At 41.5% G+C, this 21,185-nt stretch overlaps 1 long non-coding RNA gene across 1 annotated transcript; it reads right to left on the bottom strand.

Annotated features, from left to right (window-relative positions):
• Window positions 1-11,372: 11,372 nt before the first annotated feature.
• LOC120290115 lies at window positions 11,373-14,693 on the bottom strand. The gene is made up of 2 exons (XR_005547975.1): window positions 14,659-14,693; window positions 11,373-11,889 (listed from the first exon to the last, which is right to left on the bottom strand). It is a non-coding gene; the product is annotated as an uncharacterized LOC120290115 (long non-coding RNA).
• Between the last annotated feature and the right edge of the window lie 6,492 nt (window positions 14,694-21,185).

The following is a 21,185-nucleotide window of genomic DNA, read 5'->3' as shown; positions in this document are numbered from 1 at the left end:
GATTCTCTCTCCTCTCTTCCCATTTCGGAACCCAAGGAGCTAGAGGTTGAAGATGATGTTGATGGGTGCCTTTCCAAGAGCCAATATCCACCCTCCACTTGTCCAAATCTCATTCTTTTAGCCCAACCACCATGACATCATCCCATGTCATCTTCCACTAACTCATTTCCTTTACAACCTATTCAATGGTTGCAATTTCCTTTTCCGCCGAGGCCTAAATTCTTGTACGTTAAATTCTTCAATTCCACTCGATTCTCTTCTAATTGAATTAAATTAAAGCCCATAAAATTAATTCAATGTCACCACACTTCAATTCACATATTCACTTGTCTATATAATCAATTTAAGTCCCAAAAGCATGACCAAAAGACGAGCCTACTAATTTCTCAAGCCAAATTAACCATTTTCTGATTTAATTGCTGAAAAACTCTGATTGCATGAAAAATCTTCCGAAGATTATTCAATGATCCTAAAATGATTTGTGACACACCCAGACTTCCAATTTCTAAATTTGATCTCAATTCCACGGTTAATTTCACTTTGGCAGGATACTAGCGCGACCCAACCTACAGGGTAGCCTTTAGAAATGTTCATGCATTCGACCTGTGGTTGATCATCTCAAGCCACAATGTACATCTTTGAAACATTGACGACTTTCGGTTGTCGGGGTAATCTCAAGGTTTCAAATACGAACACAGGGTACTCAATCGATAGAAAAGGTCGGTCCAGTGTCGATCGACAAGAATTGTGCGATATGGTGGAATCACCCACACCTGATCACATGCTTTTGTCGAGTCGACCTATCTCCAATCTCTAATAAATTTTAATCGTGCCGTAATGACCCTTGTAGATTAGCTCAGTCGAAAGATCGCTTCCTAGCCAAATTCTCAAGTCGAATGCATTAGAAACTCTTAACGGCTTCACCCGATAGACTAGTTTTCACATGAGTGGCCGACTCAAGGAAAAGAACCATATGCGTACCAACGAAATGCCCGTCTCAATTTATTGAAAATAGAATCGGAAAATCGGGATGCCACAGGTTATATACGATGTAGGCTTGGCTGAGGGCCCTGTTGTTCAGGAGTTTCTGTCAGTTCATGTACGCCGAGACGGCGTGTTTAGGGGGATGCTGCCGCCACCACCGCCCGACGCACCTGGATGGGTGTGATGGCTGCGTGAAGGGTAGAGAGCTGGTGTTTCTTTTTGGGAGTAGCCGCCGCTGTTAGATGGAGGACGTCATGTGATTACCTTAGAGGTCGTAGTATCTTTTTGGGATATGGCCAAGTGTAGCTGAAAATCTTGGCTTTCTTTTGTTGTATCGACCCGCGAAAATCCATCACAAAAATATGTAAATAAAAGTGGCATGGCTTTATCTTTTCCTATGGTACTTAGTGGTGTACATCGTATCATGGTTGTTGGAGGGAGAGATGGTGATGTTAAACTTTGCTTCCGCCAATGAGTCGCGCTGGGACCGTTGTTTTAGAAAAAAAAAATGTCTATGATTTACGACGCTTCTTCTAAGAGATGTAATTAGGTGTAACATTAGGTGCCTGTGGCGACCTAAGGTGGTTCGGGGTGCCACACATAGGCTGGTTCTTATCTTTGCTCTTAGTCAACACATGTATGGCCCAAAGGCGTGCTTATTCATTCATGTGTGTCATGAATTCTTATACTTTACTAATACATATGTCAGAATAGATCTTTGATTTGTAACTTGAATTAGTAACTTAGCGCCAATCCCCGTACCGAACAAGCCTCGAAAATGATACCCTCAATACCTATCCAAGACCTCAAGGCTTGGGTACACCTCGCTTAGGTGAAGATCCTAACCTTTACGGACCTCGGTTTTGACCCGATGTGATCATACCATGTGCCGTGAATAACCCTTGGCTCATGGCTTGATTCAATGCCAAGCACAAAGTCTTCGTACCAAATCAAATCCCTAGAATCGGCACCCTTTATTGCTTTACCAAGATCTCATAGATTTAGGGCAATCCCTGTACCAAACAAGGCATAAAATCGATACGCCTCAATGTCAATTTAAGACCTTGCGACCTTGGGCAATCCCTACTCCAAGCGAGACTTGGAATCGGTACACTATATATGCCGATTCAGGACCTTATGTGTGACATCCTAATTTTCCAATTATTTTTTCAATTTAATAAGTCGGACTTTTCATCTACACGCCTATAGATCTTTTCTCTAAGTTGGCCACTCGTGAGATAACTAGCCTATCAAATGAAGTTGTTAAGGGATTATAATATAGTAGACTTGAGAATTCGACTAGAAAATGGCTGCTCGACCGTGCTCATCTGCAAGGGTCATTACGTCACTGTCAAAATTAATCAGAGATTGGAGATAGGTTGATTCGACAGAGGTATGTGATTAAGTGTGGGTGATTCCACCTAATTGCAAAAATCTCGTCGGAAGGCACTAGACTGATTTTTCCGTCTTTTCTATACCTTGTGTCTGTATTTGAAACCTCGAGATTTTCACGACAACCGAGAGTCGCCAATGAGTCGAAGATGTACAATAAAGCTCGAAAATAACCGACCATAGGTCAAATGCGCTAAAAATTCCCGAAAGCAACCCGGTAGGTTAGAACGCGCTAAAATCGCGCAAGATTGAAATTAACCGTGAATTAAAACCCAATTTAAGAAATTGAAAGATCTTTCATGTCACAAGTCATTTTAGGAACGTCGACTCATCCTCCGAAGATTTTTCTGCAAACCAAGATTTTTGGAAAAAAATCAAAGTAAGGTTATTTTGGATCGGGAAATTTGCAAGCTTGATTTTGCTCGCATTTTTTGTTGTCAAGTGGGATCTTTGGACAAGGAAAAATGTGGATTTAAGTTAGGACACCTTGGCTGAATTTATAGGCTTTGATTTGAGCCCAATTGAGTAAGAATTGAATGGATTTGAAGGGAAAATGTCCAAAATTCGTAGGCCATGGGGGAGACAACATTTTGGACACTTTGGGTGGTGTGTTGAGGAAGCTTGTGGGCTATCAAAGGGCTGAGGATGATAGACCAGCTGGTGGGGGCTTGTGAGGTGTGTGTTGGACAAGTGTTGAAGGCTTAGAAGCCTTTGGGGACCCCCTCTCTTCATCAGCCTTCTTCCTCCTTCAAGCCTTACTTTCTCCATTGTTAAGGAGTTGAGAAAGCTTGAGAGAACCAGAAAACCAGAGGAGACTAGCAGCAAGCCAGCCGAAACCCCCCTCTGCCATCGAGTCCCGCCAGGCCGCACGTCAATGTCTGCGCTAGCTCGTAGTCCCCACTGCAGCTCATTGCCCTGCACCTATCCATACGCCGTTCAGCCGCCGTTCACCATCGTCGAGCCCCGGAGCCGCCTGCCTGGTCTGCCAAGGCTCCGCCTGCTCACCTAGCCTCTCGCCTTGGCCGTTCCAGTTTTGGTTTCCTTCGGTGCAACCTTGGATAGCAGCTGAAGTTCCAGCAAGATCTGGAACTTTGTGGCCCGTTTTAGGTCACTTCTCAGCCTTGTTTGATGTTGTTGCTAGGAGGTTTGTCGCCCGCCTTCGCGTCGCCGTCACCATGGACTCACCGGCTCGCAAATTCGGTGAGTTTACTCACAAAACCTTGCTTAGGAGATTAATTATACTTAAGGGTTGAATAGATTAGGCTAAGCTTGGTTTATGGCTATGTTTGGTTCAGCATTTGCAATGCGCTTTGAGTCCAATGCAAATGTTGAAAGCCCAAAGCTACTTGGGGAAATGCAATTGTGTTTCGTAAAATTTTTTTGCAAATGGACTTTGAGTTGAGCATACGTTTGGTAAAGAAAACTTTCGCAATGGGCTTTGATGGGTAATATATATATATATATATATATATATATATTTTTTTTTTTTTTAAATTGAACTAAACCCTTCGCCGGTCCGATGAAGGGCTGCCTTCTTTTTCAATTAAAAATAAATAAACAGTGCCAAAATTGGAAATATGAAAAATTAGTGAGGGTAGTTTTGGAAGAAAAAAATGATTTCAGCATTCTCCCGCGAATGCCGAAAGCCCAAAGTTAGTCCCCGTTAGCTTTGGGCTTTCAACATTTTGAAGGCAAGTTGAAAGCTGAAAGCTAGCAAAAAAATTGAACCAAACGGTCTAGCATTTCCCTAAGAGGCTTTCAAGGCTGAAAGCCCCTTGGAAATGCTGAACCAAACGCAGCCTATATGTGGTTAGATTAGTTTAGTATAAGCTAATTAGAATATGTGGCTTGATTAGTTTAGAGGATAATTAATTAAGGCTAATTAGGCAATTAGATTAGTGTAAGATTAATTAGTCCTTTAATTAATTGTTTGCATTAATTAATTATTTCGAAATTATTTAATTAATTTCGAATTTATTTAATTATTTAACATTTTTTCGAAATTTTGCAGGGATAGTCGGTCGTTAGAATTTCGTGCTGATTGCTACGGTGTGATCAGATTATGCAGTTGATTGTTGGATTGTGCAATTGAGTGATGATTGTGAAATTTATGGTATTTAATCATAAAATACCGGGTGTCGGGTTTTGATACTGAAAATGGTTTTTAAGTACTATATCAAATAGTAGGGTTTGAAAAGGAAAGATATCACTTTCTAAAGTTCAAATTGACAGTGTACCCACACACGATTGTCTTACCATGTGTTTGTAATACGAAGAAAATAGGCCAGGATCAATATTTTAATTGAAGCATTTGAGTGCAATGTACGGTGTCTGGGGCTGAGATTGAATGGTCATGTGTTAGTTAAAGAGAACTCATCCCGAGCGTTTACGTCTGACGTTATCCTATATGGGATACCCACTCAACGGGATTCGAGTCACAGTAGATTCTGGACCCATGCTCCTTCAAGAAAGCCGTCTTTGAGAGACGTAGCTATTCTCAAAAGTGGTGAGACGATGCCTGGCTACGCTAGTAGACCGCCAAACGTGGGAGTAGGCCGTGCCCTCGATGGGCGAGATTAACAATTGGAACGCATGATTGATTGAGTTAGATGCGCCTGATTATGAGACAAAAATGTGTGACATGGTATGAGACGTGTCATAATGGTTTGGCCTTATAATCGGTACCCCTGTGATTGATTGAGTTGAGTGAGGCATTTCAATTGTTGTGTGCATCGATTATATGCATTTGTGATATGAACTGTGCTGACGTGCAGGAAGGAACTAAGGCGAGGTAAGTCCTCTTTATTGTGTGGCTAGGCCACCCTTGGGTGTATTTCCTTCATAATAGGGATTTAGGGGTGAATTTGCTCAGACATTATCTCATCCCGTCATGGGCTTAACTTTTCAGGTCCTTAAATGGTGGTTGTGGAGGACCCGAAGCCCCGAAGTCTGTGGAGGTGGAGTCCGAAGGATCAGCATAAGTGTCCAACTAGTATGTCGTAGTACAGCTTCTTTTTGAGAACCGATCATTTGTAGACTTTGACTAGACTCGTTTTGTACCTAAACCTAGTTGTTTATAAAAGTGTGGCTTTTGTGAAATGTTGCCCTGCTTTTCTATCCCATGCTATATGTTGTCAGGGGTTTATTGTTTTGGTTCCGCGTGTGCTTAATTGATTGGGTCGGTGACGTGTCCTGGGAACATCACATTTGTATCAACCACCGAGGGATGTGCGTGCATTCAAAGTTTGGGGTGTGACATCCTCGTTTAAGTGGTATCAAAGTAAGGTCAGTGTTTGGAGTGATAAGGTGCGATGGGTCTTGTGATAGTTAGTAGGAAATGCCATTTTAATATGCTAATGCATGTGAGTGATAGCTAATTGGTAGCTTGTTTGTATGGTCACTCAGTTTCTAATTCAGTGTGGAATTGGAAAGCAAGTTTTCGTAATGAATCTGTGAGATGAGTGACCAGGAGGAGAGGACTCACAGCAAGAAGTCGGTAGGACCTGCAACTTGGGGTAGGACACCGACAAGAGTCGGTACCCGAGGTGCTTAAAGTAGAGTGCAAGCTGAGGCCAGTGTGAGTTGAGTAGCACCATCGCCGGCTAGTGCTCGGGTAGCAGCCCTTAGTGATCCCAGTATCATAAGGATCATGCAGGCATTTCAGATGATTGGAGTCTTGATGGAGCAGCAGGCCTAGAATCAAGCCGCCGCTACTGTCACAGCCGCCGCCGCACTTGCTGAGGTTCCACTCGGGAACGTGGTTGCTGAGAGACCAATTCATAAGCTTGTTGAGCAGTTCCTAAAGTTGAAACCGCTAAGGTTCACAGGAATAAGAGATGTTGAGGCTGCAACCCTCTAGAAGCAAGACTTGGAGGAAGCATTTGCATTGCTGAGGTGCACAGAGGAAGAGAAGGTGATCCTTGTAGAATATCAGCTACAGGGTAATGCAAGTACTTGGTGGAGGGCCACCAAAGAAAGTGTTTTCCCAGAAGGTGTGGATCCGATGTGCAAGACCTTTGTTGGAGTGTTCAACGGCAAATATTTTCTCTAGCTGTGCTAAAGAACAAAAGATGGCAGAATTTCAATGCCTTCATCAAGGTTTAATGACTGTGGACCAGTACGAGGTGAAATTCGCCGAGTTATCACAGTACGCTCCTAGATTGATCGAGGATCCCGAGGAGAAAGCAAGGAGGTTTAGGGATGGCCTCCAACCGAAGCTGAAAAATCTGCTGGTACCACTCGATCTAAATAACTGTAATTAGTTGTACGGATGAGCCCAACTGATAGAGAGGAATCAGAATGAACAAGCTGTTGCATCTGGGTTGCGGTTTGGGTCTAACCGGGATGGGAATTGGTTTGGGAAGAGACCGATGATTGAAGGAAGGTATCCTGTTCCACCCAACAGGAAGGGTAGGATAGGAAAGTGAGCATTGAGCTAGAATAGAGTGTGTCGTTCTTGTGGAAGACGACATGGGTCAGCCCCGTGCCCTGCTAGGATGGGGGCTTGTTTTGTGTGTGGCCAGCAAGGTCACATAGCCAGAAATTGTCCCAGAAGACAAATGGGACAGCAGTTACCACCACCGCCACCGATAGGTCAGGACCAAGGAATCGCGCCACTGATTGCACCGCAGGGTGGTTTGAACCAACCTCCCACACAAGGACGAATGTATGCCCGCACTAGAGGACAAATAGAGGAGTTGCTTGATGTGGTCACAGGTACGGTTTCACTAAACGACCACGTTGCTTATGCTTTATTTGACCCTGGTGCAACTTATTCGTTTATAGCTGAGCAATTTGTTAAGCTGATAGGATTGAGTCCTGAGTTGTTAGAGTCAGTGGTTAGTATATCTACACCGTTAAAGGATAAGGTGTTGTCTATGATGGGTTGTCTTGGTTGCAAGTTAGTGACTGGTAAGCGAGAGGGGGAGATAGATTTGATAGTCCTAGCCATGTATAATTTTGATGTGATAATTAGCATGGATTGTCTCACCAAGCAATGAGCTAAGATGGACTGTTATCATAAAGAGATTTAGTTTAACCCGTTAGCGTGTGAGAGCTTCGAGTTTATTGGGAGTCGAGGAGGACCCTCGATTACCTTAATCTCGTCAAGAAGCCATTGAAGTAATCGAAAATGTTGTGTGCCCCATAGCCTACGAATTTGTCACATTTCCTCTTCAGTTCCATTCAATTCTCTTCCAAATCAACTCAATTAAAGCCCCAAAAATTCATCCAATGTAACCACACTTAAATCCACATTTTTCCTTGTGCATTGAACCAACTTGTATCCAAAAATGAGACCAAAAACAGGCCTACAAATTTATCGATCCAAAATAACCATACTTTGATTTTTTTTTTGCCGAAAATCTCGGTTTGCAGAAAAATCTTATGAGGACGAGTCAACGTTCCTAAAATGAATTGTTACACGACAAAACTTCCAATTTCTGTAATCGGGTTCAATTTCACGATTAATTTCAATTTGGCGCCATTTTTAGCGCGTCCTAATCTACATGATAGCTTTTAGGAATTTTTGGCGCATTTGACTTGTGGTTGATTATTTTCAAGCCACAATGTACATCTTCGACTCATTGGCGACTCTTGGTTGTCGTGAAAATCTCGAGGTTTCAAATATAGACAAGAATACATAAACAACAGAAAAATCAGTCTAGTGCCGTTCGACGATAATTTTGCAATTAGATGGAATCACCCACACACTAATCACATGCCTCTATTGAATCAACTTATCTTCAGTCTCTGGTCGATTTTGACAGTGTCGTAATGACCCTTGCAGATTAGCTTGGTCGAGCAGTCGTTTCCTAATCGAATTCTTAAGTCTGTTGCATTAGAATCCCTTAACGGCTTCATCTAATAGACTAGTTAACTCGTGAGTGGCCAACTTAGAGAAAAAGGCTATAGGCGCATCGATGAAAAGCCCGACTTATTCAATTGAAAACAAAAGTGGAAAATTAGGATGTCACATATATGCTATGGGGTTCTAAGGGAGGTAGACTTCCAGCGTTCCTATTTCCCAGTTTCCGGGATTGACCTGACCCGTGAGCTTGTGGAGTGCACTGTTTGGGTTGATGAGGGTCTACCCCACCTGGTACCTCATCGTTTCAAAGCATGGTACCTTCATAAGCCCGATGGGAGGCGGGAGGATCCTATAGGTGGTTTCGACAAGCCTTCCATCGGGACAAGGGAATGAAAGATAGGGCACCCTTTGGATATCGACACCCCTGATGGTGCCATGGAGGATCCGGAGCCGAGGATTGGAGAGCCTAATGTTTAGAGTCTCCATAGCCCCTTTTTGATCTAGACTTCTGTATATAGGTCTTTTTGTAGACCTTTGTGTATATGACTCAGCTTGTGTATAAATGTGTTTGGTTTAATGTAACTGTCGTGCTTCCCTATCCCATGTTGTTTGTTGTCAGGGTTGTTTTATTCGCTTCCTCATGTACAATAAAGTGAATAGGTCGGCGATACGTCCTGGGACGTCGCAAATTTTATCGACCACAAAGGGATGGGCACACGCTCAAGGATCGGGGCGTGACACATGCACATAGTGTTCATTCATTATTAGTCGAATCCATCGACTCTTTCAGAATCCACTGGGCATTCGAGCAACGTCCCCTAATCTAAGGGTGACAGTTAGAATTATTCCTTTGTGTGACCATGCACACACACACATCCCATTGGTGTGAGGGCATCGTCACCTATATCCATTGGTTGACGGCTTTAAATTAATCCCGCATGTGACCATGCATCAAGCGACACAATTCGGTTCTTATTTCATTTTTAGCTCAAGAGCTCAATGGCGTGCCATGCATAAGCATGTGAAATGATTTATCGAACTATGACATTGAACATGCTAGGTTGCGAATCAAAGATCACGGCTTGATCCGACATGTTTGAGCACCAATCTAGTATTAAACTTGGCTTGAGAACAATGTGCCTCAATATCACATCGAGACCATGAAAGGACTAGCCCATCATGACATGATCACAGACCTAGTACCAAACTTGGCTCAGGAACAATATGCCTCAATATCGTACCAAGACCAAGAAAGGATCAACCCATCATGACATGATCAACGCCCTAGTACCAAACTTGGCTTGGGAATGATACGCCTCAATATCACACCAAGACAAATAGAAGACCGATCCATCATGATCCCACGTACGTTCAAGGCCGACAAAACCCCTTTTCAGAGCTTGGGGTGTGAACTAGAATATGAGCTTGTCAAATAGTTCGAAATAGTTTGCAAGGAAATAACAAGCTTTCACAAAAGCGTTTTCAAAATCGGTTTGAATCAAAGCATAACCGAAGCATATTAAACAAGTACACGAATCGGGCTTCTTCAAAACAACTCAAGCCAAAGCACGAGCCAAAGCTCATCAAGAAAGAATCGAACTTATCCAACAAGAACATGGTCTGAACTGACCCAAATAGACATTTGCTGAACTTCAATTAAGTGAGAACGAAGTTCAAATAAGGACTCACTACGTGCTTGGAGTAGTGCAACACAACACCCTAGCCAAATATTAGTAAGTTCACTTACCACGTGCTTAAGCGATGGCCATCGCTGAGCAGTGGCTAAATGCAAGGGGTGAGCGACGAGGAAACAAGTGGTTGAGAGAGTGGGGGGCATGCGAGAGAGAGGAGGAATGGAGGAAATGAGTCAAGGCTTGGGGAAATGAATGGGTCGTGCCTCCATTTATAGGCAAGCTCTTCGTAGTTAGTAATGGCTAAACTTAATCTGGAAGACAACTTGTGCTTTAGGCTACTTAACTTTCAAGGCTCATATTAGGGTCATGATGACCTAAGTTTATAGGGATAATTAAGATGTTGAGTCACCATTTTTCATTGTAGACTAGCTTCCAAAGTCATTAATGGCTTAGACTTGTCATCGAGAAGCTTGGATTTTGGACAATTTGTTCTTCAAGTCTCAAATTAGGGTATTGATTGGCCCTAATCAAATAGGAATGCCTAAGCATATGACTCAAGCTAGCATTAATGCATTAAGGTCCAAAAGCATTTGCATGTTTATCTTCAAGCAAAGAAGACTCTAGATTGGCTTGCTCCTCAAGATGGGTATGTAGCCCTTTCCCCTCTAAGTTTGGGCCTATGGCTCTCCCATTCGAAGGTGAATAATAGTTTTGAGCAACTTTTGAAATTAATGTCGTTGCCTTATCAAACGACTCAAAAAAATTATAAAAATTTAATATGTTATAGAGAAGACCTTAAATAACATTTTTGATGCAAAGCCAAGTCTAACTCAGTATGTGGAAAGAGCAGCAAATCACTGAATGCAACCCGATAGTTTGTCCATCGAATAAATTCAATAGCCATAAAGGAAAACTCATTTCAAAATCCAAATTTTTGTAAAACACTTTGAAATTTTTATATGTTATAGATATGGATATCTCTACATTTTTTGTGAAGGAAGAATGTTTAGATTCTAAAGGAAAAAATTGATAAAAAAATCAAGAAGATAACTAAGTCACCATTTTTATTGCATTGGGATGTTCGACATGGTAAAGGAATAGGTTCTCGTACCAACTATTTCACCTCAGAAAAATATGAAATTAAAGTATGTTTTGAACAACTTTCATGAAGGAAGTTTTACCAGATTCAAGCCACAAAAAGCTCTATAAAATTAGAAAATAGCAAAGGTCGAGCAGTTTCGAAAAATTGAAAATCTAAGTCGGAACCTAAGAAGCCAAAGGTGACAAGTCTTGTGATATCCTAATTTTTGGGTTCTGTTTTCGATTGAATAAGTCGAGCTTTTCATTGCCACGCCTCTCGTTCTTTTCCCTAATGTGACACCCCGAACCCTTCACGAGTCGTCACCGAGCGCCGGTGTTACATCTTTTACCATCTCTATCTCTTGGCTAAATTAAGCCTTGCCGATTACAGGCATTTTTTTTAAAGCGGTCCCACGCGCGACTCATAGCGGAAGCAAAATTCACATCGTCATCTATCTCCCTTCTACCCATGATACAAATACACACCAGCTAAACATCATGATTTTATAAATAACGTTGACGCTTTGCTTACATACATACATATAGCGAGATGGGGTTTTCCTTCGGGTCGGTACACAAACCAGAAAGGTTAGGACTCTGCCATGTCCTACCTAAAATCTCAAAAAGGGACTCCGACCCTTAACATCACATGAACACAAACCCTCCCATCACCAGCGTCAACTATCTACATCAAAAAGTGATCTAGCTCTTACTCCTTGCGCGCAGGTCTCACACCCAACCCGGTGTGTCAGGTGGTGGCGGCGGCAGCATCCCTCGCATCGCTCCATCCCGTCGAACGTGCACAGACAGGAACTCTTGTATGACAGGGCCCCCAGCCAGGCCGATATCATACATAACTAAGCATCGCACTCGGATAAACGTCAATCCGGGCACAGAGGGACAATCTATCTCCGTACACTCCACCTCAACATCAGACGGTAGACCGTAAAATACCCCACGCGAAACAGCAGGTAGCGGCATAGTGCTAATCTGAAATGTTATCCCCAAAAGGGGTGAGTACAACCACTCAGCAAATAGGGAAATCCAATAACAACTCAGTGCACCATGCATACCATCATACAATGCAGACATTGCTTACCTTTTTGATGTCAAGAGTATTCATGCATCATTAGCCATGCATCACCATGCATATCATATCATATCATCATTAGCCATGCATCACCATGCATATCACATCATATCATCATTAGCCATGCATCACCATGCATATCATATCATCATTAGCCATGCATCACCATGCATATCATATCATCATTAGCCATGCATCACCATGCATATCACATCATATCATCATTAGCCATGCATCACCATGCATATCATATCATCATTAGCCATGCATCACCATGCATATCACATCATATCATCATTAGCCATGCATCACCATGCATATCATATCATCATTAGCCACTTTTACTTATCAATTGATCCCCACATTATCTTTTCTCAAATCATCAAATTCACCATCATCACCATCCCTTCGGCGAAAACCTCCGACGGGGATCCCAAGATTCCAACCATCTCATGGCCACTGGAGCCCCCCACATTCCGGGCATCTCGCATCTCAACTAGCATCACGAGGCATTCCCTTCGGGCAGAAACCTCTGACAGGGCTTCCGGCCTTTACCCTTCTAGCCGGGGATCTCGCACCCCAATCCTGGCATCGCGAGTCACTCCCTTCGGGCGAAACCTCCCGACAGGCTTCCGGCCCCCACATTCCGGGCATCCTGAAACTCCCAGGGAATCTCTGGAATTACGCCACCAGGCCACCAGACAACATCCTCCGCCACAACCCCTTACTCACATACCACTTCCACATTCACCTTCCTTTTAATCTTATTATTATTACATGGCATATGAATCACGCACATGCATCACAATTCATGATCATACATGCATCTATGTCATATAACAATGCATCATAAATTCAATGGAACACATGGCTAATAAAATAATCCATTATTATTATTATTATTATTATTATTATTATTATTATTTATTATTTTATTATATTATTATTATATTATTATATTATTAATTTATTATTATTTTTATAAATAAACATTTCATTTAATATTTATGATTTTCCCAAAATCATAATATTTAAACAATCACTAAACAATTAGAATCACAATTTTATGCAAAATTCATGGTCAATTTGCATTTTTCATAATTTCTCAATTTTCCACAAAATAGCACTTAACATTCGGAAAATGGCCAGATTGCACAGTTTTCAAATTAATTCGATTAAAATACTCATATGGCCTCCAAAAATTACGAAATTTTACAGGGTGATAACCAACGCATTTTCGTACATTTTTCATGAAGAACCCTAAGCCAAATTCTTCATAGATTAATTGATACAACTCCACGAAGCTTCTGGAACCTCTACCGTTTCGTCCAGAGTACATATCACCGAAAAACTTAGGTTTGACCCATCAAATCCCTTTATTTTCCTCTGAAATTCGAGTATGTTATGTATCAATGTGTCCTTTACAAGTTTTATGAAGAGATCTAGGTTAAATAACCAAAGTATGATCCTCTTTTAAGTCCTTAAAGTCTCGGGTGTCTCGGTATACTTCAACAGAACCAACCGTCTCAAAGATCTAGCCGATTCACTAGGCTATACTCATTTGTTTCTCTTAAAATTTGAGTATGTTGTATTTTAGGATGTTACCAACAACTTTCATGAAGACAACAAGGTGATATCTCCAACAAAAATCAACATGCAACCAAGAAATCAACAAAAGGTCAGTGAAGATTTCGCGGATCTGAGGTCTCCATATAACAGAGCTTTTGACCCCTCATATCACCATCGTTTTCCATGAAATTCGAGTATGTCATACTACAAGATGTTAGCTTCAACTTTTATGAAGACACCGAAGCCAAAATCGCACTCAAAACACACATGCAAGCTCGAATAAGGTACTGACTACCACAAACCGAACGAAAACAGTCACATAACTTGAACACATTCAACCCTTACCTCGGTTCTTCGCCCAAACCACACCTAAAATCTAACATGAAACCAACAAAACAGACATGCAAGAGAAGTTAAGGACCCCACTTGCCTCCAAGATGAACACACAGCAACACACGGCGGCGTACGGTGGTCGGACGGCGGACGAACGGCAGCACCTCCCTCTCGGCTCCGCCTCCTTCCCTCTCGGTCTCTCCCTCTCACTTGTGATTTCTCTCTCTCTCTCTCACCCTCTCTCTTTTCTCGGCCAAATGAAGCAAAGGAGCCGGCCACTTCTCTCTCCTCCCTCCTTTTATTCCCCCAAAAGCCCATCATTTGCAAGGATTAACTCACCTCACCAATGGCCAATGCATGCTCTTCCTTTGGCCACTTGTAATTTGTTTTTGAATTAAATGGGCTTGGGCTTTGGCCCAACCGGCCACTCTTCCTTGGGCTGGTCGACAGCCATCTCTTGGGCCCAATGGGCCGACTAGCTTGGCCCACCAAGCTTTAGGCTAATGGGTCCAAGGCCCATTTCGAATTTTAACCCTTTTTCTCTTTTTTTTTTTGAATTCTTTTCTATAAATATTTCTAAATTCAAATTTCATCTTGGCCAAAGTCTTGGGATATTTTAGTTATTGAAATTTAAGTCATATGGCCAAGCATTAACTAATTAAATTTAAATTTCCACAATCACAAGCAAAATTCATCAAATACAAGGGTAAATTGGCTAAAGCATAAGCCATAAAATTCTATCACCTAATTAAAGACATTTAACACACCTTAAGGCTTGGCTTTGAATTTTCGGGATGCCACACCTAAGCTGATCACTCATGGGATAACTAGTCATCAGGTGAAGCTATTAAGGAATCTAAACGCAATAGACTTGAGAATTCGACCAGGAACCGACTGCTCAACCATGCTAATTTACAAGGGTTATTATGACATAATTAAAAATCGATTAGAGATGAGAGATAGGTCGACTCGACCGAGCCATGTGATTAAGTGTGGGTGATTCCACCTAATTGCAAAAGTCTCGTCGATCGGCACTAGACCGATTTTTCTGTCATTTTGGTACCCTATGTCTCGTATTTCAAACCTCGAGATTTTCACGACAACCGAGAATCGTCAATGTGTCGAAGATATACAATGTGGCTCCAAAATAATCGACTATGGGTCAATTGCACTAAAAATTCCTAAAAGCTACCCGGTAGGTTAGGTCATGCTAAAATAGCACTTGATTGAAATTAACCGTTAATTTAAACCCGATTTCAGAAATTGAAAGTTCTGTCATGTCACGATTCATTTTAGGAACGTCGATTCATCCTCCGAAGATATTTCTGCAAATGGGGATTTTTGGCAAAAATTCAAAGTAAGGTTATTTTGGACTGGGAAATTTGAGGGACCATTTTTTGGTGGATTTTTGGGATTCAAGTTGGTTCAATTGATGAGGGAAAATGTGGATTGTGATGTAGGCACCTTGGCTAAATTGTTTGGGCTTCAATTGGATTGATTTGAAGAGAAATTGAATGAAATTGAAGAGGCAAATGTCCAAATTTGTAGCCTTGGAGGGAAGCAACCTTTTGGACCATTTGGGAAGCTTGTTGGGGAAGCTTGAGGGACGAAAATGGCTGAGGATAAGGCTGATGGTGGGTAAGGGCAAGCAATGAGTGAATTGGGCATGTGTTGAAGAGTTGGAGGCCATTTAGGATCCCCCCTTCAGCTAAGCACTCCCTCTTCTTCCTTGGCTCTACTTTCCCCATTGTTGTCCAGTTTGAGCTCCAAAAACCAAAGGAAAATAGAGCAGCTCCCTCCCTTGCTGGTCGACCGCCCCCTGCTACCGTCCGAGCTCCCCCGCACCAACCGTGCGCCGTTGTTGCCACCCGCAAGCTGAACCAGCACCGTCGGCTTCCTGCTCGTGTCCTTGCCTTCCCGAAGCCCCATCCCGTTCGCTCAACCATTGAGCTCGCCTAGAAACCAAGCCACCGTTGCGGTCTAGCCCGATGTCACCCCGCTAGCTCGTAGCCACTCGCCTTGGCCGTTCCAGCCAACCGAACCGCTCGGTTTAGCTCCTTCGAGCCTTGGATAGAGCCGAAGTTCCAACCGGGCCGTGAGGTGTCGTAAAGCTTTTCCGAGCCCTTCCAAACCTTGGTTGGTGTCGTCGTGGGCTTGGTTATTGCCTGCCTCCAAGTCGCCATCATCATGAACTCATCGGAACGCTAAACTGGTGAGTTTACTTGCTAAACTATGCTTAGGGAGTTAATGATGCTTAAGGGGTGATTAGCTTAGGTCAATTAGGGTTTAGGTGGTTAGTTATAATGGATTAGTGATTTAATTAATCAATTATGCATGTTAAGTGGTTAAAGTAGCCTAATTAAGCACTAGATGGATTGTGCTATTTATCTAGATAGATTCATAAATCCCCCCCGTTCGGGCGTTTAATTAAGTATTTCGGCTTAAGTTTATATTTTTGGTATTTAATTGCATTTATTTAATTATTTATTATTTTCTGGAAATTATACTTTATATCATAGTCGGTGACTGAAATTTCATACTGATTGCAATGGTTTGTTTAGTTTATGCAATTGAATGCTAAATTGTGCAAGATGAGTGGTAATTGTGAATTTGGATATTTATTCCAAAATTGTGGAATTTTGATATTTAATTAGAAAAATCCTAAGTGTCGGGTTTTGACACTACAAAGGGTGCAATAAATTGTCAGCTTGTGTGAGCAATGAATCTTCAGCTTGTGTGAGCAATGAATCGTCAACTTGTGTGAGCGATAAATCGTCAGCTTGTGAGAGCATTATTGAATCGTCAGCTTATGAGAGCAATATTCTATGTATCAGCTTGTGCGAGGTACCATCTATATATCAGCTTGTGAGAGCTATAATCTATTTCAGCTTGTGTGAGCAGTAATGGTATCGATTGAATTGATAGATGGTATCGATTGATGAATAGATGGTATTGATCGTATCAATTGTATTGAATCGATTGGATTGAATTGAGTGATTGAGATTATGAACTGTATTGACATACAAGAAGGAATTGAGGCGAGGTAAGTCTTTCTGACTAGTGTGCATAAATTGCCTCTAGGCATATTTCCTTCCTAGTCGGAGTTTAGGGGGTGAACTTGCTGAGACATTGTCTCACTCCATTGTGGGCTCAACCTTTTCAGGTCCTTAGATGGTAGTTCCTCCGGAACTTTTCGGTCGGCCTATGAGGGTTACCGAGCAAAGTTTTGACTACCATGCCCCAGGGGGTCAATGGGTCTATGAACTTGTGGTGACCATCGTCTGGGCCGATGAGGGCCTACCTCAGAGGGCACCTCATCGATTCAGAGCGTGGTTTCACTACAATTTCAATGGATTCCGTGCTGGTCCCCTCCAAGGTTTTGAAATTCCCACTGTGGTAGTCGATGCCACTCTAGGTGAGAGTGCAGCTAACCCTCCTGATGGTACTGTGGAGGACCCGACGCCCTCGGAGCCTGTGGAGACCGAAGGATCAGCGAATGTGTTCGGCTAGCTAGTCTTAGGACAGCTTCACTTTGAGAACTGATCTTTTGTAGACTTTTGTCTTTAGTCTTGTGTTGTATATAAACCGAGGTGTTTATAAAAGTGTTTTGGTTGTGGTTTGTTTTTTGGTTTTCTATCCCGTGATGGTCGTTGTCAAGGGTATTGTTTCGCTTCCGCATGTGCATTAAAAATGAATAGGTCGGCGATGTGTCATGGGATGTTGCAAATTTATCGACCACCGAGGGATGGGCACGCCCTCGAGGATCGAGGCATGACAAGTCTAATTGAGGAGGGTGGCGCCCTACTTGGTCTTGAGTCAAGAAACATTAACGGTTAGATAACCTTATCCTCCAAGTCTCCAATTAGGGGGATTGATGACCCTAATCTAATAGGGACACATAAGCCCTAAAGTCATCCTCTCCATTAATAGCCTTGGATCTTGTCCACTATGAAGTATAAGACCTAGTTACCTTCCTCTCCAAGGACTGTCATTGGGCATGTGACTCATCCCCATAATAATGTGCTAGAAGCCAAAGAACATCAATTGCTTTAAGAGGCAAGACAATTTCTCGCCACTTGGTTACATGAGTCAATCCCTCATTAAATTACTAACTTCCAAAGGCATTTAATGTTCCATGGGAAAAGTGACTAAATTGAAGGTCTTCTCATTGGTTGGGAATTATTCGAGCCTGTCCACGATCAACTACCTTATTTGATCCGAGGTTCATGCCTAAACCATGATTGGATGAAGCCGAACGCAAGCAAGCTTTATCAACGGAACCAAATTCAGTTCTCTCATTTACCATGTAAAGAGGCTCTTGAATGGTTCCAAGATCCACTCATTAGGCCAGTCGATCAGTCCTCTGGCTGGTCCTCAGGCTAGTCTAGGGGCTTGCACCTTAATTTTTGGCTAGCCTGAAATTGATCCAAATTGAGTTTCTTTGATCCATGTTCTTTTCTCGATTGTCATGTAATCGTGTGGGATTGATCGATCCGTCTTGACTCATGATCGCATTGACTCAATTCATGGTCATCCACAACCGGTACAATGATTGTACAGAATCACCCGTGATCGAGACAATGACCCTATGGAATCGATCCATAACTGTCTATTGATAGATTCGTGACCATGCGTGATCGTCCCACGACTGATCCTTATGATCGAATAACCTATCCATGGTTGAACACTCTATTTGAGCAGAACCGATCCTTTGGTCACCTTTTCCCAAACGGGCTATTCGGCCCATAACTAACCCTCAAGTCGACTTATGGCTTAGTCTCAACATTGGCATACCGATCCTTGGTCTACTAATCGAAACCAAAGCAAAGGGCGAAATTGAGGATGTTATAGCATGACTTTTATGCTAAATTGAGTTGAGGTTTGATGGTGAAATCGAACCTCATTTTCCGGAATTAAACCTTAGTGTCAAATGGGTCAACTTGAATTTCTTCATTTGAAGTTCATTAGCTTGGTCTTCTTATGTTCAAGAAGGCATTCCCTAAATTGAAAAGTTCCCGAGTGAATTTCCTAAAATGGACCTCAAATTCAGATTTATCTCACAAAAATGAGTGGACTGGAAGTGTCTGTCCACAAATCATAAACAATTGATTTAGAGCCCTAATCAATTTACATTTCAACAAAATGTTGTTGAGATTGAATGAATGAGTGAATGAGTAATGGTCCCTAGATCAAATGTTGTAAAAGGAACTAAGCCTAATTATGATTAAGACAAAAAGTAATTTTATTTTTGGTTGATATTGAACCTCAAACTCAAAAATTTGGAACACAGGGCTCTTAATCAATTTTCGTAAAAATTTTACGCTAAAGTCAAATTGAAACTAAAATTAAGTGATTTGTAGATTCTTCATTTTTCTAATTTTTTTTTTTTAAAGATTTGATCAAAAGTCAATCATTTACTTAACTTTTCCTAAAATGTTGATTTTTTTGATCAAATCTTTGAAAATTTCAAAAATTATGTTGGCTAAATTGAAATTAGGATCATTTAGAATCTTTTTGTGCAACAAATCAACTTTTGACCTGGGGTTCATTTTGGTCAAATGGTTGACCAAAAAATCAACTCAAAAGTCAATCATTTGATTTTTTTGGGAATTTTTGATGTAAATCAATGAGAAATTGTTTATTGACGATAGAACAAAATAAAGAAATGAAAACAACATTTTTTGTTCAAGAAACGGGTTCCGTCGCGATCAAAGACCCTAATCTTGATTTTTTACCTTGGTTGGGATTAACTAGATTCCCAAAAAACCAGATTCGATACTAAATCGAACCCCTAAAACGAATGCGGAAGACAAGCCCGGGAAAATCATGTATCACCGATCCTAAAGCACACCACGGATTCGAGCGTACCTTGTTAGCCACAGATTAAACACCGACGCCGATTAGAGGAAGAGAAAAAACTGTCCTGTTCAATCCGATGACGACGATTGGCTTTGAAGGGATGACAGCATCGCGTTAAGCTTTTTGTTTTTCTTTTGGAGGGAGAGAGGGAGAGGAAACGTACGCTCTTTTTGCCAAAAGGTACATTCGTCTCTCTCTATCCTCCCTTTTATACGTCCCCTCAAAATATAAAACATAACTCTTCATCGTATCCCTCCATCCATGGGCCCTAATTTTGTGGGCCGGGCTTTTAGGCCCAACATGGGCGGACGGGCCTTAAGCCCATCACATTAATAAAACCATCATCTCCCACTCGCACATGGTCGACCGAACAGGATTCTCTTTACCTCTCTTCAACATTGATACCGGTGAATAATCCGTGCGACCAGCATACTTTGAGAGCTCGTTGCTATACATCGTAGGAATATATAGCAGCTCATAATGGGCATCACACTCTGAGTAGATTTAGTATGCAGTACCCTAGATCGATCAATCACATTTATATCTCTCTTGATCTCTTTTACACAATGATATATATATATATATATTGTATTCACAATTATAATTATCCCAAAGACAGTCATAATTGGTCGACCAGTGAATATAAAACTACAATGTGATTCTCCAAAATCGATCTTCCTCTTTCCTTCAAACTCTCAATTTCAATTCAGCTTGCTTTTCTAGAAATGTCCCATTAGATCGAATCAATTCATGACCATTGGCAACATCCTAAGATAGCAAACACTAAATAGAAATCTTGAGAATAAGTAAAAGTCATGAGGGCACTAAAATTGAAGAACTCTTTTCCTCAAGAGTCTCACATGGCATAAAAGTTGAGATCAAACTTTTGCCACTCTTATTGGTCGTCTCCTGCATACGTAGTATGAAATACGTATTACGGTATTAACTCCTTTCCCATGGAGCGTATGTCTTTTCCTTCAATACCGTACAGATGATAGTTCAGACATACCCAATGTCTAACTTGAGTTCACGTATCTACTCATTCACAAAAAACAATTCATCAGAACTCACATCTGGCATCATAGACAGATAAAGTAAAATATGTGGGTTATTTTACTTTCGGACATAATAAATATTATGTCATCATCTTAACACTTAGTTAAGGCGACATATATATTTTAAGCTTGAGCTCTCAATTATCACCTAGATAACAAGCTTAAAAACAGTCTCATCTATATTTATCACATAGTAAATAGAGGCGATTACCCGTGTGAGTAGGCTAATCTTTTATCTGTCCGACATACTTTCTCAACTTAATGTAATGCACTGAGCATTAAGATGCGTAAAGATCAAACAAAGATTCATAGGCATTAACAATGAAAAAAAAAATTCATAAATGTGAACAACTCAGGGAAATTACAATTCAGTACATCAG

The sequence above is a fragment of the Eucalyptus grandis genome, chromosome 2, assembly GCF_016545825.1.
Source record: "Eucalyptus grandis isolate ANBG69807.140 chromosome 2, ASM1654582v1, whole genome shotgun sequence".
Taxonomy (NCBI): domain Eukaryota; kingdom Viridiplantae; phylum Streptophyta; class Magnoliopsida; order Myrtales; family Myrtaceae; genus Eucalyptus; species Eucalyptus grandis.
The sequence above is the reverse complement of the archived record's forward strand: the minus strand, read 5'-3'. Positions and strand labels throughout refer to the sequence as shown.